General features: G+C 36.2%; 1 pseudogene; it reads right to left on the reverse strand.

Moving 5' to 3' along the window:
• Positions 1-1,321: 1,321 nt before the first annotated feature.
• On the reverse strand, positions 1,322-11,998 carry LOC114620454 (annotated as a pseudogene).
• Positions 11,999-14,389: the final 2,391 nt, after the last annotated feature.

Raw genomic sequence — 14,389 nt, forward strand, 5'->3', positions numbered from 1 at the left:
ACATAAAACCAGGTACACTGAAACTAATAAAAGAGAAAGTGGGGGAAGATCCTTGAATATATGGGCACAGGGCAAAAGTTCCTCAACAGGACACCAATGGCTTATGCCATAAGAAAGACAAATGGGACCACATAAAATTTCAAAGCTTTTGTAAGACAAAGGACACTGTCAATAGTACAAAACAGCAACCAACAGCTTGGGAAAAGATCTTTACCCCGGTCCTATATCTGATAGAGGACTAATCGCCAATATAAACAAATAACTCAAGAAGTTAGACTCCAGAGAATCAAATAACCATATTAAGAAAGGGGGTACAAATCTAAACAAAGAATTCTCAACTGACCAAACTTGAATGGCCAAGAAGCAACTAAAGAAACGCTCAACATCCTTTATCATCAGGGAAATGCAAAGCAAAACAACCACTAGATTCCACCTTAGTCAGAATGGCAAAAGTCAAGTACTCAGGTGAAAGCAAATGCTAGCAAGGATGTGGAGAAAGAAGAACACTCTTCCATTGTTGGTGGGATTCCAAGCTGGTACAATCACGTTGGAAGTCAGTCCAGATTTTCCTCATAAAATTGGACACAGTATTATCTGAAGACTCAGCTATACTACTCCTGGTCATATACCAAAAAGATTCTCCAACACATAACAAGGACACATGCCCCACTATGTTCATAACATTCTTCTTTATAATAGCCAGAAGCTGGAAAGAACCCATGTGTCCTTCAACAGAGAAATGGATACAGAAAAAGCGGAACATTTAGACAGTAGAGTACTTCTCTGCTATTAAAAACTATGAAATCATGAAATTCTTAGGCAAATGGATGGAACTAGAAAATATCATCCTGAGTGAGGTAACCCAGTCACAAAAGAACACACATAGTGTGCACTCACTGATAAGTGGATATCACCCCCAAAACTTGGAATACCCAAGATACAATTCACAGACTACATGAAGCTCAAGAAGAAGGAAGACCAAAGTGTGTATACTTTGGTCCTTTTGGTAATTTTTCCTTGTTCTGGGATCACTACATATATATGACCATGTGTTCTGTCCAATGAGCTTCCCAAAAGCAAAACAAAAAAGCAAACAATCAAACAAAGAAGGAAACAAAACAATAAAAGCTCCTTCTACAGCTAGTTCAGAACCCCGCCCCCTTTTTTTTCTGTCTCTGGCCAATTTTAGTATTTAACAGGAGGGAGGAGAGGTTATTGTGTTTATTTACAGTATCTTATCTCCTTTGTTTGTTTGGTTAACAAAGAGGTCACAGGATTTAAAACAAGAGTCTTCTAAGAGCAAGTAGGGCACCACGGAACTTTAATGGGAAACCAATGTCTTTCCTGTTGCATCCAAAAATTCATCTATACCAAGGATGACTTTGTGTTTAAAATTGTTTCCTTGGTGCCTAACTCTGATCCCTTGAAGCCTATTGGCCGTGTGATTGAAGTTTACTGGGTCCACTTGATGCTTTTGAGTAAACAGTTGCTCTGGGCCATTACATTTTTAGACAGGTTTAACTCGTGTTGATTAGCAATGGCCAAGTCTTCAAAAAATGTTTCATCTTGATTGGAGGCAGAGAATTTCTTCTCCGGGGCCTGTATATTTCTCTCACCTTGGAGGCAGTAAGTCTTGTCTAAATCAGCCTTGTGATTTGTCTTATGATTAGAAGATGTGGAAGATTCTTTTTGAGTCTGTGTAAGTACCTGAAAAAGAGGGAATTGATTATAACAAGTTTTCAATAAGAAACCTAAGACCTATTCATTTTTATTTTCACAAGATGCAGTAAGATGAGAAGAGGCCGTGAGCTCATAATTTACTCTAGACTTTACAGTGAGTACTTGCCTGCACATCAGTGAAGTTAGTGTGCTTTAGGCTAATGCAAGAGCCAGAATCCAACTCAATTCTCCACAAGTACTAATTTTCAATTTTAGAACAACTTCTCCAGGGCTATTTTACACACAACTTTCAGATCTTAGCAGAAAAATATATTATTATTTGGAGAGGTTACATAGATCTAGTAATGTAACTCTTTCTCATTTGTTCAGGCTGGTGGTTGAAGTTCAACTGATGAGCTATTTCTAGTTGATGCTTCACCTTGTAGATATGTGTATATGGAGACAAACTACAGGATAGGGCAATGCTTGTGAATGTTTGAACAATATCTAAGGAAGTTTGAATTTTCATAGTAGTGTGGTGCTTTATCGGAAAGTGTAATACTTTAGGCTCATGTAAACGGTCACAATATCAATATATATTTTCTCTGATATTTCAAGATGATTTATTGTTATTCCCCCCATTATGTTTTATGATTAAGTTTTTTTTAAAAAAATAGTTTTTAGTTCTGTGCTCAGAGACCTCGCCATACTATATTGAAATATGTCTGTGTCAACCTTCTGATATGTTCCCAAGAACAAGGACCATTTGTGTGTGCTTGGACAAGTAGACCCAAGACACTTATCAATTCCGTATAGAAAGAATGCACATGCTAGACATTTGTAATACAGAACTGCTGTGATTTGTCTAAGTCAATGTTATCATACACATTTAATTCCCCATTTACAATCTAACTCAAATGAAATACAATTTATTTCTAAGCTACAAATGTGACTTTCTGATATAAATGGTAGTAGTAATTTTTGATTCATACACTATCTTGATTTGTATTAAAAATTCTTCTGAAGGGATGATTTTTATGTGAGGAATTAGTGAAACTTTTATTAGGAGGGTAGACATTTAAAACAATAATAATAATATATAAAGACAGCATCTTAAGTGTTCATTTTGAGGGCAGAATGAAAGCCAGACTAGCTCCAATATAAGATTAAATTTTTTCAGATTTTTGATGGTTTAGTAAAGTATTGGTTGCTCCTATTCTCCCATTTTTATCAACAAACATTTCTTGAAAGGACGACTATTTATTTTGGTATTATTAGGTAATCTGGAAATTTCATAGACACATTATTCAGATTTGACAATTCATTGTCATAATAGGAAAGGTGTATGAGGAAAATAGAATAAAACAGTAATTAAGCAGGAAAGTTAGAACTCATGGAAAATTCTGATAGATAATTAAAAATATTTTGCAGTAAATAAGTAAAATGTATTGACTGAGCAAAGCAAAACTATTATTACTGTTAGTCCTTTTCAAAATAGTAGTTTAGAACTTTTCTAGATATAAAGGATATTTGAAGACATTACATCAAAATCCAAATACTCCTCATTTTTGATAGCTTATTCTATTATATATTCACATTTTAGCTTAGCACATTTTGTTCTATTGATCCTGCCCTGTGCCTTTATTTATTTATTTATTTATTTATTTATTTATTTATTATTCTTTTCAATTTCTTTTTGCTTATTCACTTTTATCCCACTCACTGGACTCTTCAGGTGACCTCTTCCTACAGTGCTTTCCTGATCACTCCACTCCTTGTCCTTGGAGCAGATGGGGCCCCCTCTGGGTACTTCTCCATCCTGGCACATCAAGTCACTGTGAGGCTAGGCACATTGTCTCCCACTGAGTTCAAACAAAGTTTTCCATCTAGAATATATCCTACAGACAGGCAGTAGATTTTGGGATGACCTCTACTCCAGTTGATTTTGACCCACATGATGATTAAACAGCATATCTGCTATATATGTGCTGAGAAGTCTATGTCCAATCCTTATATGGTCTTTGGTTGGTGGTCCAGAACTGAAAGTCCAAGGGTACAGGCTGTTTGATTCTATTGTTCTTCCTGTTCCCTGAGAGATCACAATCCTCCCTCTTGTTCTTCTATAAGTGTTCCCAAGCTCCATGAACTGTTTGCCTGTGGGTATCTGAGTCTGCCTGAGTCAGCTGGTGGGTGAATCTTCTTAGACAACAGCCATGATAGACTCCTGTTGCAAGCATAACATAGTATCATTAATAGTGTCAGGGATTGGTTCTTGCCCATTGGATGGATCTCAAACTGGGCCAATTATTGGTTGGTGTTTCCTTCAGTCTCTATCTACTGTTCCTTCATTTCTTTTAGACAGGCTAAATTTTAAGTCAAATGTTTTTGGGTGTCTCTATCACTCCACTGGGGTTCCTGTTTGAAAGGAGGAGGTGGCGTTTTCAGGTAACATATCCAAAATGCTGTGAATCACAGCTAAACTCACCACCATTGACTCTTGGGTGCCTTCTATGTCCTATATCCCAGGTCTCTGTCTCTTTCTGGAGATACTCTTACCCCCTCTCCCTCATCAGTTGCAAATTTCCATCCTTTCTCATGGTAATCTCACTATCCCTTCTTTCCCTCCCCATACCTGACCCTGAACACCCCCTTTCCCTTTACAATTCCCTCTAACACCTATTTTCGTCCTTTTATCTGCCTCTTAGGACTAGCTTGTTTACCCCTCCTAAGTCAGAATTAACTATCCACTCTTGTGCCTTTCATCTTGTTTAGATTCTTTATCTGTGGAGTGTAGCATGAGTATCTTCTATTTTATGGCTAATCTCCAATTATAGGTAAGTATGTAATTAGCATGTCCTTTTGGCTGAAGACAAGGCTGCCTACTCTCTCTCTATCTATTAAACATAGTTATATGAGGTTCTAGCCAGAGCAATAAGACAAATACAGTAGTTCAAAGTGATACAACTTGAAAAGGAAGAAGTCAAAGTATCAATCTTTGTGGATGATATGATAGTCTACATAAGCAACCCCAAAATTTCTATCAAAGAATTCCTGATAAACACCTCTGCAAAGTGGCTAGATACAAAATTAACTCAAAGAAATCAGTACTTCTGTTTTATACAAATGAAAAATAAATTGAGAAAGAAATTGGGCAACAACATCCCTTTATTTTCTATTCTTTTCTTTTCTCTCTTTTCTTTTCTTTTTTTTATATTTCAGAAAGTTGACATGAACTAAATCAACATTAAAACACACATATTTTAAGTTTTTTGCCTTTTTATTGGATGTTTTATTTATTTAGATTTCAGATATTATTCTCTTTCCCCATTTCCCCTTCCTAGAAACCCCCTATCCCATCCCCCTCCTCCTTTTTGCTTTTATATCATTTTAATTACATGCAAGTATTAAGGTCAATTCTAGGTTGAAGAACTAGGAATACAATAGATGCAAATAGTCAAGGAACAAGCAAGACAATAAACACAATTAGTCAAAGAACAAGCAAGGCAATAAACAAAGTTCCATGAACACTCCTGTGATCACTGTTTCTATGGGCTTATCAGGATGACCAAAATATATGAGCCTACTTCCTTGTCCTAGCCCAAAGTCATTTTCATGTCTGAAGCCTACTTGCTCAATGCCCTTTTCAATAGCCACATATATTACAAAATATCTTGGTGCAACTCTAACCAAGCAAGTGAAAAATCTGTATGAGATGAACTTCAAGTCCCCGAAGAAAGAAATTGAAGGTGACATCAGAAGATGGAAAGTTCTCCATTTTCAAGGATAGGTAGAATTAATATATTAAAAATGGCCATCTTACCAATAGCAATCTACAGATTTAAAAAAATCCCTTCAAAATCTCAACACATTTTTTAATAACCATTGAAAGAGCAATTATAAACTTCATATGAAAAAAGAAACAAGCAAACAAACAACAAACAAACAAACAAAATACCAGAATAGCCAAATTATTTTGAACAATACAAGAACTTCAAGAGGAATCAGCATCCTTAATCTCAAGCTGTTTTATAGAGAAACAGTGATTAAAAAAAAAAAGCAAAAAAAAAAAACCCAGCATGGCATTGATACAGAAACAGATAAGTTGATCTGTGGAATCAAATCTAAGACCCCAAAATAAGCTTGTATTCCAACGGGCATGTGATTTTTGATAAAGAAGCCAAAATCATACAGTGGAAAAAAGGAATCATCTTCAACAAATGGTGTTGGTCTAACTGGATATCTACATGTAGAAGAATGCAAATAGATTCCTAATTAACACCCTACACAAAACTAAAGTTCACGTGGATCCAGGAGCTCAACATAAAAACAGACACACTAAATCTCATAGAAGAGAAAGTGGGAAATAGACTCGAATGCATTAGTACAGGAGACAGTTTCCTGAAGAGGCCACAAATTGCTCAGGCTCCCAGATCATCAGTTGATAAATGAGACCTCAGGAAACTGTAAAATTCTGTAAGGTAAGGAGACTGTCTATAAAACAGAATACGAGTCTACAGATTGGGACAGGATCTTCATCAACCCTACATCTGACAGAGGCTAGTATCCAAAATGTATAAAGGACTCAAGAAGGTAGTCACCTACAATCCAAATAATCCAGTTAAAAATGGGGTACAGAGCTAAATACAGAATTCTGAACCGATGAAACTCAAATGGGCAAGAAGCACACACACAAAAAATGTTCAAAGTCCTTAGTCATTAAGGAAATGCAAATTAAAGCAACTCTCAGATTCCATCTTACATAGGTCAGAAGGCTCATATTTAAAAAAAAAATGAAAGCCTCAAGTGACAGCATATGCTATCGAGGATGTGGAGCAAGGAGAATACTCTTCCATTGCTGGTGTGAGTGCAAACTTGTACAACCACTCTGGAAATCAATATTGTGGTTTATTCACAAAAAGAGAACAGTTGTAAATCAAAATCCAACTATACCACTCCTGGGCATGTACCCAAAATATACTCCACTATCCCAGAAGAATACTTGCTCAATTATGTTCATAGCAGCTTTATTCATAATAGCCAGAAACTGGACAAAAACTAGATGTTCCTCAACTGAAGAGTGGATAAAGAAAATGTGGTACCTCTATCCAATAGATTATTATTCATATATCAAAACAAGGACACCATGAATTTATCTCAACATCTTAAATGCCACAACCTCTTCCTCTTATGCCATAGGTGTGCATAAAAGTTTTGCCTATTGACTGTTGAGACTCCAAAATTGATAGCATTCATTTTAACCAGTTTACTTTGAAAGATCTTTCTGACTTTTTCACTGTCCACACAGTTGTACATGGAACATACGCAGATTATGAAATCCCAGTACGTTATGATCATCTTAACATCTTTCTGTTTATGCCATTCTGTGCTTGGACAACCAAAGCTCATGTGCATTTCACATTGCTGAAAAAAATCCCTTTATCTATATCCATGAATCATTAAGATATCAACAGTTCCAACATCATTCAAAGGTCTAAATCTCTTTTAAGACACAGGAAAAATTTACAGTTTAAAACCCTTGAAAAGTTTTCTGTAAATATAACATATTTATTCAATAATATACCAAGTACAAAGTACACCTGTTTCAAAAAGAAGAAATAGTAAAATAGGAAGAATGACCCACACTAAATACAAACCAAAGTCTGAATATAAAATCTTACATTTCGTAGTTCCATGGTTAGTACCCAATATTTATGTGGCTAATATTTGTGGCCTAGGAACTATGAAAGGGAACCAAAATAAGAGGGCCAATAGTAAGAAAAAAGAAAAATAAGATTGAGGTAACGGGGGAGGAGAGAGACAGCTGGACTTGAAAGGCATTTGAGAGGTGTGGCACGATTTTCCCTGTCCAATGTATCTAAATATTAGTGCAGCAGAAGGCCTGTGTTTGGACAGAGGCAAAGCTAAGAGTTGCAAAAGGAGGGAGGCAGAGAGAGAGCGAGAAAGAATTAAGATGAAAGACATACAGGATGATTCAGAACCAGCGTAGCTTTAAGTAGCTACAGGTCATTATGAATATCTTATAGGGTTAGGATAATTGGGATAACTTGTCTAAAATGTGTGGGAATCTTGTGTATTGAGAATTTAAGTGAATATATATATATATATATATATATATATATACGATACATATATATATATACAAATATACATACACGTACACATACACACATATATGTATATATAATATATATCATATATAATACATAATATATATATATATGTATATGTGTGTGTGTGTGTGTGTGTGTGTGTGTGTATCTGACTAACTATAAGCTAAAGAGTTTTGATTTTACTAGGTTACTGGGGTATTGTGATATCTAACCATGAGGTTTCCAGTAACTGTAAGGTTGGGCTAGGCCTAGAGCAGTGGAGGAATTGAAGTTGTCCTACAAGCTAGTCCTAGAGCCAGGGAGACAGCAACCAAATCAATGTCTAGGGGCCTAAGGCCAGAGGATCTGCATAATGGGAACACCTGGTTGGGACCATGTGACCCGCTGGTGTTGGGTTTAGTGCCAGAGAGACCCAGAACTGTGAACATAGTGACCAGGTGTTGCAGTGGCTAGCTAGAGAGTAGCCTTGAAGGACCACCCAGGGGCTGAGAGAGTTGGCTGTAGTAGTACAGGACCTAGCTGCTCAATGTTAATACTTCCCCAACAGAGGGAATGTATGGAAACCTAGTGTGAAAACTTCGTATATTATCTGAAGTCAGTCCTATTAAAGTCTTCAAATAATGATTTTCACTATGTGAAATGGTTTTGTCAGGTTACCTATTAATATAGTTTTTAATTTTTGAGTATACTTGTTAATTTTGTCTACACATTTGAAGCACGTTATCTATGTTATATAGCTATTAGTGCAACATTAGAAGACAAAAGTAGATGAAATTTTTAAAAAATCAGGCCCTATTTTTTTTTATAAATTTTACCTTTGAGTATTTTCCTATATTCATAAAAATATTATAGATACTTTGGTGGCCCACCTGGAAACCTTCAAACCAGTAAGAGCTCATGTTAAAAACAAGGATGCAGGAACATAAAGATATATGACAACATTTGAAAGATGAACGTTAAAAGATGACAAGCTGGAAGGACTCACTACTTTGAAATGAGCAGAAAATATTTGGATTGGCATGTCCTCTCCTAGGAGCCCAGGAAGTTCAATGATGCTTCCGTTTCTTTCCCATGCACTAGAATTCTGTAGGATTATGAAAGGTCAAATATAGTCCCATCTTTATTTTCTTTCAGTCTGATAATGAGTCACAAGCTTCAGCCAACTTTCCATTGCTTTTAGGACAAATTTGACTTAGTCCCTGCAATTCCTTGCTAATCTCAAGTGAAAATACAAAGAGACTTAAGATTTTGAGATTATTACTCTTTCTGTGGCACATTAAAATGACTAGATATTTTAATTTGGATTTCAATTTGTCAGGCCTTCAAATATTCTTGCAGAACCATAGTATGTAATGAGTTTGTCTATCTTTATGTGTATTTATGTATTCCTGTATGTATGTGGTGTTTGTGTGTGTGTTTATGTGTGTATGCGTGTATGTGTTTGTAGGTGTGTATGTGGAGTGTGTGGTGTAATGTGTGTGCATGTGTTGTGTATGAGGGTCTCTCTCTCTCTCTCTCTCTCTCTCTCTCTCTCTCTCTCTCTCCCTCTCTCTCTCTCTCTCTCTCTCGCTATACACACACACACACACACACAGACACACACACACAAACACACACACACTATGTGACCTTAATGGAGAGTGAAGATTACTCTTATTTGTAGGTAAAAGAACTAAAGTTTATAGATCATTACTAGGGAACATGTTGTACTGTTCTTGAACGCCTCTTTATAATGCTTTGTGTCTTGTGAAAATATGTGTGTTTCTATATGTCTGTGCATGTATTTTGAGAAATTGTGTGTGAGATTCTGCGTGTATGTGTGTATGTATGTGTGTACTTGTATGTCTTGGTACAAACATCTATGTAACTTTTGGTGTGTTGTGTTTTTTTTACCCAAATGTAGAGATCAAGAATGGTATGAACCTGGATTTTTCTTTTAATCAAGTAGAAATAACTCTTTAAAACCCTTAATGTGCCAAGCTCTATTTTTAAAATTCTTTTTAAAAGCATGTGTTTTTAAGTAGAACAAAATATTTAAAACATAGTACACTACACACCCACTAAATGGAAAGAGGCAAGTACAATGGCAGGCTTCTGTATAGTTTGCCTTCTCCATTTTATGAAGCTCTGGATTCCGTGTCGATGGATAGTCCTTCCCATAATCAAAACGAGTCTTCCAACATTAATATAGTTAAAATAATCCCATACAAGCATGCCCAAAGGCACCAAAGTGTTAAGTAGACAATTAACAGTGACTGCCCCAGCTTTATTACATAAATCAGTTCTCACATGTTAGAATGTTCTTGCTTCTTTAGAGTTTTCAGTCTGTTCTCAACTTAGTTTTTGAAAATTAATTGTCAGTATTAAATAGTGTTGAAATTCTGTTTTTATTTTAAGCAAGTGCCTTATTGCTTCAATCCATTTAGTAAGAGAGAGAAAGAGAGAGAGAGAGAGAGAGAGAGAGAGAGAGAGAGAGAGAGAGAGAGGGAGAGATTGAGAGATTTTTGTTTCCTTTTTCAGGGTTTTGGTAATGTGAGGTTACTTGCTTATATGTTGATAGGTTTAGTTAATCTGCTTGGGTTAGAATTTTCCATCTTGTACTTTCCGTAGGAGGTGTTTAAATTTGGCTGTATCATGAAATATATTGTCTTTCTTATTTATGATAATTGAAAGGTTTTGGGGGTATAGGAGTTTGTACTGACATCTGTGATCACATATGGTTTTCAATACATTTGTCCAGATCCTTCTGCTTTATAGACTTTCCATTGAGAAGTCAAGTCTAATTCTTATAGGTCTACCGTTATACGCTACTTGGTCTTCTTCATTTGTAGATTTAATATTTTTCTTTGTTCTCTGTGTATAGTGCTATGATTGCTATGTGACAAGGTGACTTTCTTCTCTGGCTTAATCAATTTAGTGTTTTTACCTCCTGATACTTTGATAGATATGTCCTTCATTGGTTTAGGAACTTTTTTTTTCTATGATTTTGTTAAAAATATTTCTGAGTGTTTGAGTTGGGATTCTTTTCTTGTATTCCTAAAATCTTGGGTTTTAGCCTTTTCATGCTATTCCAGATTTCCTATAAGTTTGGTGTCAAGGATTTTTTAGAATTAACATTATCTTTGTCAGTTGTATTTATTTCCTTTATGGTATCGTTAATGCCTGAGATATACTTTTCCATTTCTTGTACTTTGTGGGTGACATTTGAGTCTGTAGTTCCTACTCACTTACCTAGATATTTCTACTTCCAGGATTCTCGCAGCTTCTGTTCTCTTTATTGCTTTTAATTTCATTTTGTGTCTTTAAAAGTTTTATTTATTTCCTTCAAGTGTTTGTTTTCTCTTGGCTTTCTTGGATTCTTTAAGGGATTTTTAATTTCCTCTAATTTTTTTCTTTTCCTTTATTTCTTTGAAGAATTCATACATTTCCTGTTTAAAGATTTCTATTGTCTTTATAAAGTTAGATTTAAGGTCATTTTCTTGTGTTTTACTGGTGTTGGAATATTTAAAGCTTAGTGTAGTAGTATGGCTATGCTCTGATAGTCCTGGCTGTTGTTGATTGTGCTCTTACACTGGCATCTAGGCTTCTAAGTTTGTGGTAATTATAGGCATACATGCTGACTTCTGAGTTTATCTTTGTTGAATGGTGGGTTTTTTCCATTAATTCTATTTTGTCTTTTGTCTTCTAGCTGGAGAGTACTGTGGTTGAGTGGAGGATCTCTGCCCCAGCTATATGCTGAGAGGAAAGCAGGCCCACGCGTGGGCGCACAGGCTCGTGGGATCTGTTGGGATGTGTTGTGAGTTCCCACATCTTCTGTACTTTGGACTTACTAAAGCCTGTGATGCTGTAATTACCAAACTCTATTACTCTCTATAAATGCTAGAGAGTGAAACCTTACTCTATATCTCTTTAGAACTGTTATGTGCTCTAAGGCCCAAATGAGAATACTGTAACCCACTATACTGTCAGGATTACAGTATCCTTTTTTTTTTCATTTATTTTTTATTGGATATTTTATTTACGTTTCAGATGTGATTCCCCTTTCCCCATATCCCCCCCCCCACCCAGTATTCTTATGTAATGTACTATTTTCCAACATTGTCAGGTAGATTTGAGATAAATATCCATGTAACACTCACTCTTCCTTCAGTGTGCATTGATGGTAGCAGCAGAGTTATGAGAAATAACATGACTGGTAAAGGAGCCATGGCTGACACTAAGCAAGGAAGAAAATCCTGGTTGAATTTAGCCGTCTAAGGCACAAAGAGATAACCAACACACTGGTATAATATATGCCAAAACAACTCTGGTAGACAGATTCATTAAGAGCAAAGATGAATAATTGACATGTGACGTTTCTGTAATTTCATTGTGCCTACCTTGTCTCTAATTTGTAGAATAATAAGCTAAACGAGTTGACTAATATCTCTGACATACCTGCGAGAGATAGAGAATTCCTAGTTTCTTTGTGCACAAGTATGTTCCCCTGTTCTCAGAAGGCAACGTGGGGGAAAAGAAGATTCAGTTTCTATTTTTTCGCTGTGTATCATCTCTCATTTTGCTACTGCCTTTTTATAGCTTACATCTGTGCTGGATGTCAACAAGGGTGCCAGTGTTGTGATTGTACAGTTATAATTACACAAAAAGCGTTAGAAGTATGGCTTTTTTTTTGAAGATAAATTGCAAGATTTACTACTATTTTCCTTTATACTTGAATGGTTTTCACTTTTTTCTTTCAATAAGAAAATACAAACACAGTGAATTGCATATGTCATCTATTTAAACTCCATCTTTTGTTAGATGCAATGTTTCCTATTTTCATTATGATTTAAATAGTCACTGATTATTGCACATAATATCTCTTCTCAATTAGTAACTAATTCCTCCATCCTTTAGATGCTGCTAAACCATTTAAAAGTACATTCTTCTTTCTTTTGGAACACATAAATGACTTACTTTGTGTATTAAGGACATGATGTCTCAATTTGTAGACTGTTTGTACATTAGAAATTCTCAATAAGGGGCTAGTGAGATGGCTCAGCGGCTAAGAGCACTGGTTGCTCTTCCAGAGGTCATGAGTTCAATTCCTAGCAACCACATGGTGGCTCACAACCATCTATAGGGGCATCCAATGCCCTCTTCAGGCAGACGGATATCTATGCAGCAGAGCACTCATACATTAAATAAATAAATTTAAAACAATAAAAAAAAGAAATTCTCAATAAAACTTCTAAATATAAAATTTGCTTCAAAATGTTAACAATGACAATGGAGAACCATTATCAGCATTGATCGTCTACATTTTACAGTTTTCACATCATTCCCTTCCTTTTCCTGCCTTCAAGTCCTCCCATGCACCCTGTAACGCTCTCTTTAAGTTTACTGCCTTCTTTTTTATTGCTATTTATGACCAAAATTTGAGTTACAACTTCCCCACAGGGAACTGTATTGTCTTATTTGTTGGTCTTCATCCTAGTCACCAATCAATGTCCTGGATCTAGAAAACACCCAGGTCCACCCAGATCCTCCTGCATTCACTGCCAATAACTTTCTGAGTGACAGTGTTTATTCTTGTTCATGGCGAGCCAGTAAAGTGGGAATTGTAAATAATGACTTTTATCCACATGACTCCTAGAGTATAAAGGTTAGGCAGAATGTGGCCTCACTGTTGTAATCATAGGCAGATGATGAATTGTGTAGGATTTGAGTTTTCCTGGTGTGTTTGCTCTATAGAACTTCACCTGACAAGTTTCATTTTTTTCAATTTTACTTGTGAGTCCTTCAATTTTCCTGTGTATTTCAAGTACTAAGTCTGTGATGTGTCACTACCCACTGTAATCTTAGCATTGTAAACTTATCATATTATCAAGGAACTTGCTCGAACAGTCCACAGTTTGGGGTCTAATACCTTTTTTTTTTAAACTTACTCTATCTGGTTCACTGTCCTCCTTCCTGGTCACCTCCTCCCAAGGTCCTTCCTTCCTCCCCCTCCCCGACTTCTTTGGGCAGGAAAAGGCCCCTTTGAATATCCTCCTGTCCCCATCATGTCACATCTAGTCTCTGGGAGGCTAGTCATTTCCTCTCCCACTGAAGTCAGACTAGGTATGGTTAGTAGAACATATCCCAAATACAGGCAACACCTACATTTTTCCATAGTTTTCCATACAGGGTCACTTTTGTCGCAGGCTCCTGTGCCTTTCCCTGTGCTTCTCAAAGTCTTCTGCTTTCATTGGTTAGAGGGCGGGGCTTGTAATCTTTTGAGGCCAGAAGTGGTACTGCTTCATTGGCTGGTGTTCCCAGCAGAGTTTTTGAGTGCAGAGTTTCTTTTGTGTTCTGCTTCTTTCTTATCAGAATATTTAACAGACTGAGATGGAATAGAATCCTTGAGTAATACCTCAGCATCTGTTTTGTGGGTCAGCATTCCACTATTTAATTTTGCTTTATTTTTCTCGAGAGGATTTTCCTTTGTCCCTTTTTTAGCAAGATCTGTGATGTGAATTCCCCTCTTGTCCACCCTTTGGTCCAGCATATCTGGTCACAATTTGCTTTTCCCATTGTATGTGTATTAAGCAATACTTGTGTATTTACCTAGTTTTTCT

The sequence above is a fragment of the Grammomys surdaster genome, unplaced genomic scaffold (assembly GCF_004785775.1).
Source record: "Grammomys surdaster isolate TR1022 unplaced genomic scaffold, NIH_TR_1.0 169, whole genome shotgun sequence".
Taxonomy (NCBI): Eukaryota; Metazoa; Chordata; class Mammalia; order Rodentia; family Muridae; genus Grammomys; species Grammomys surdaster.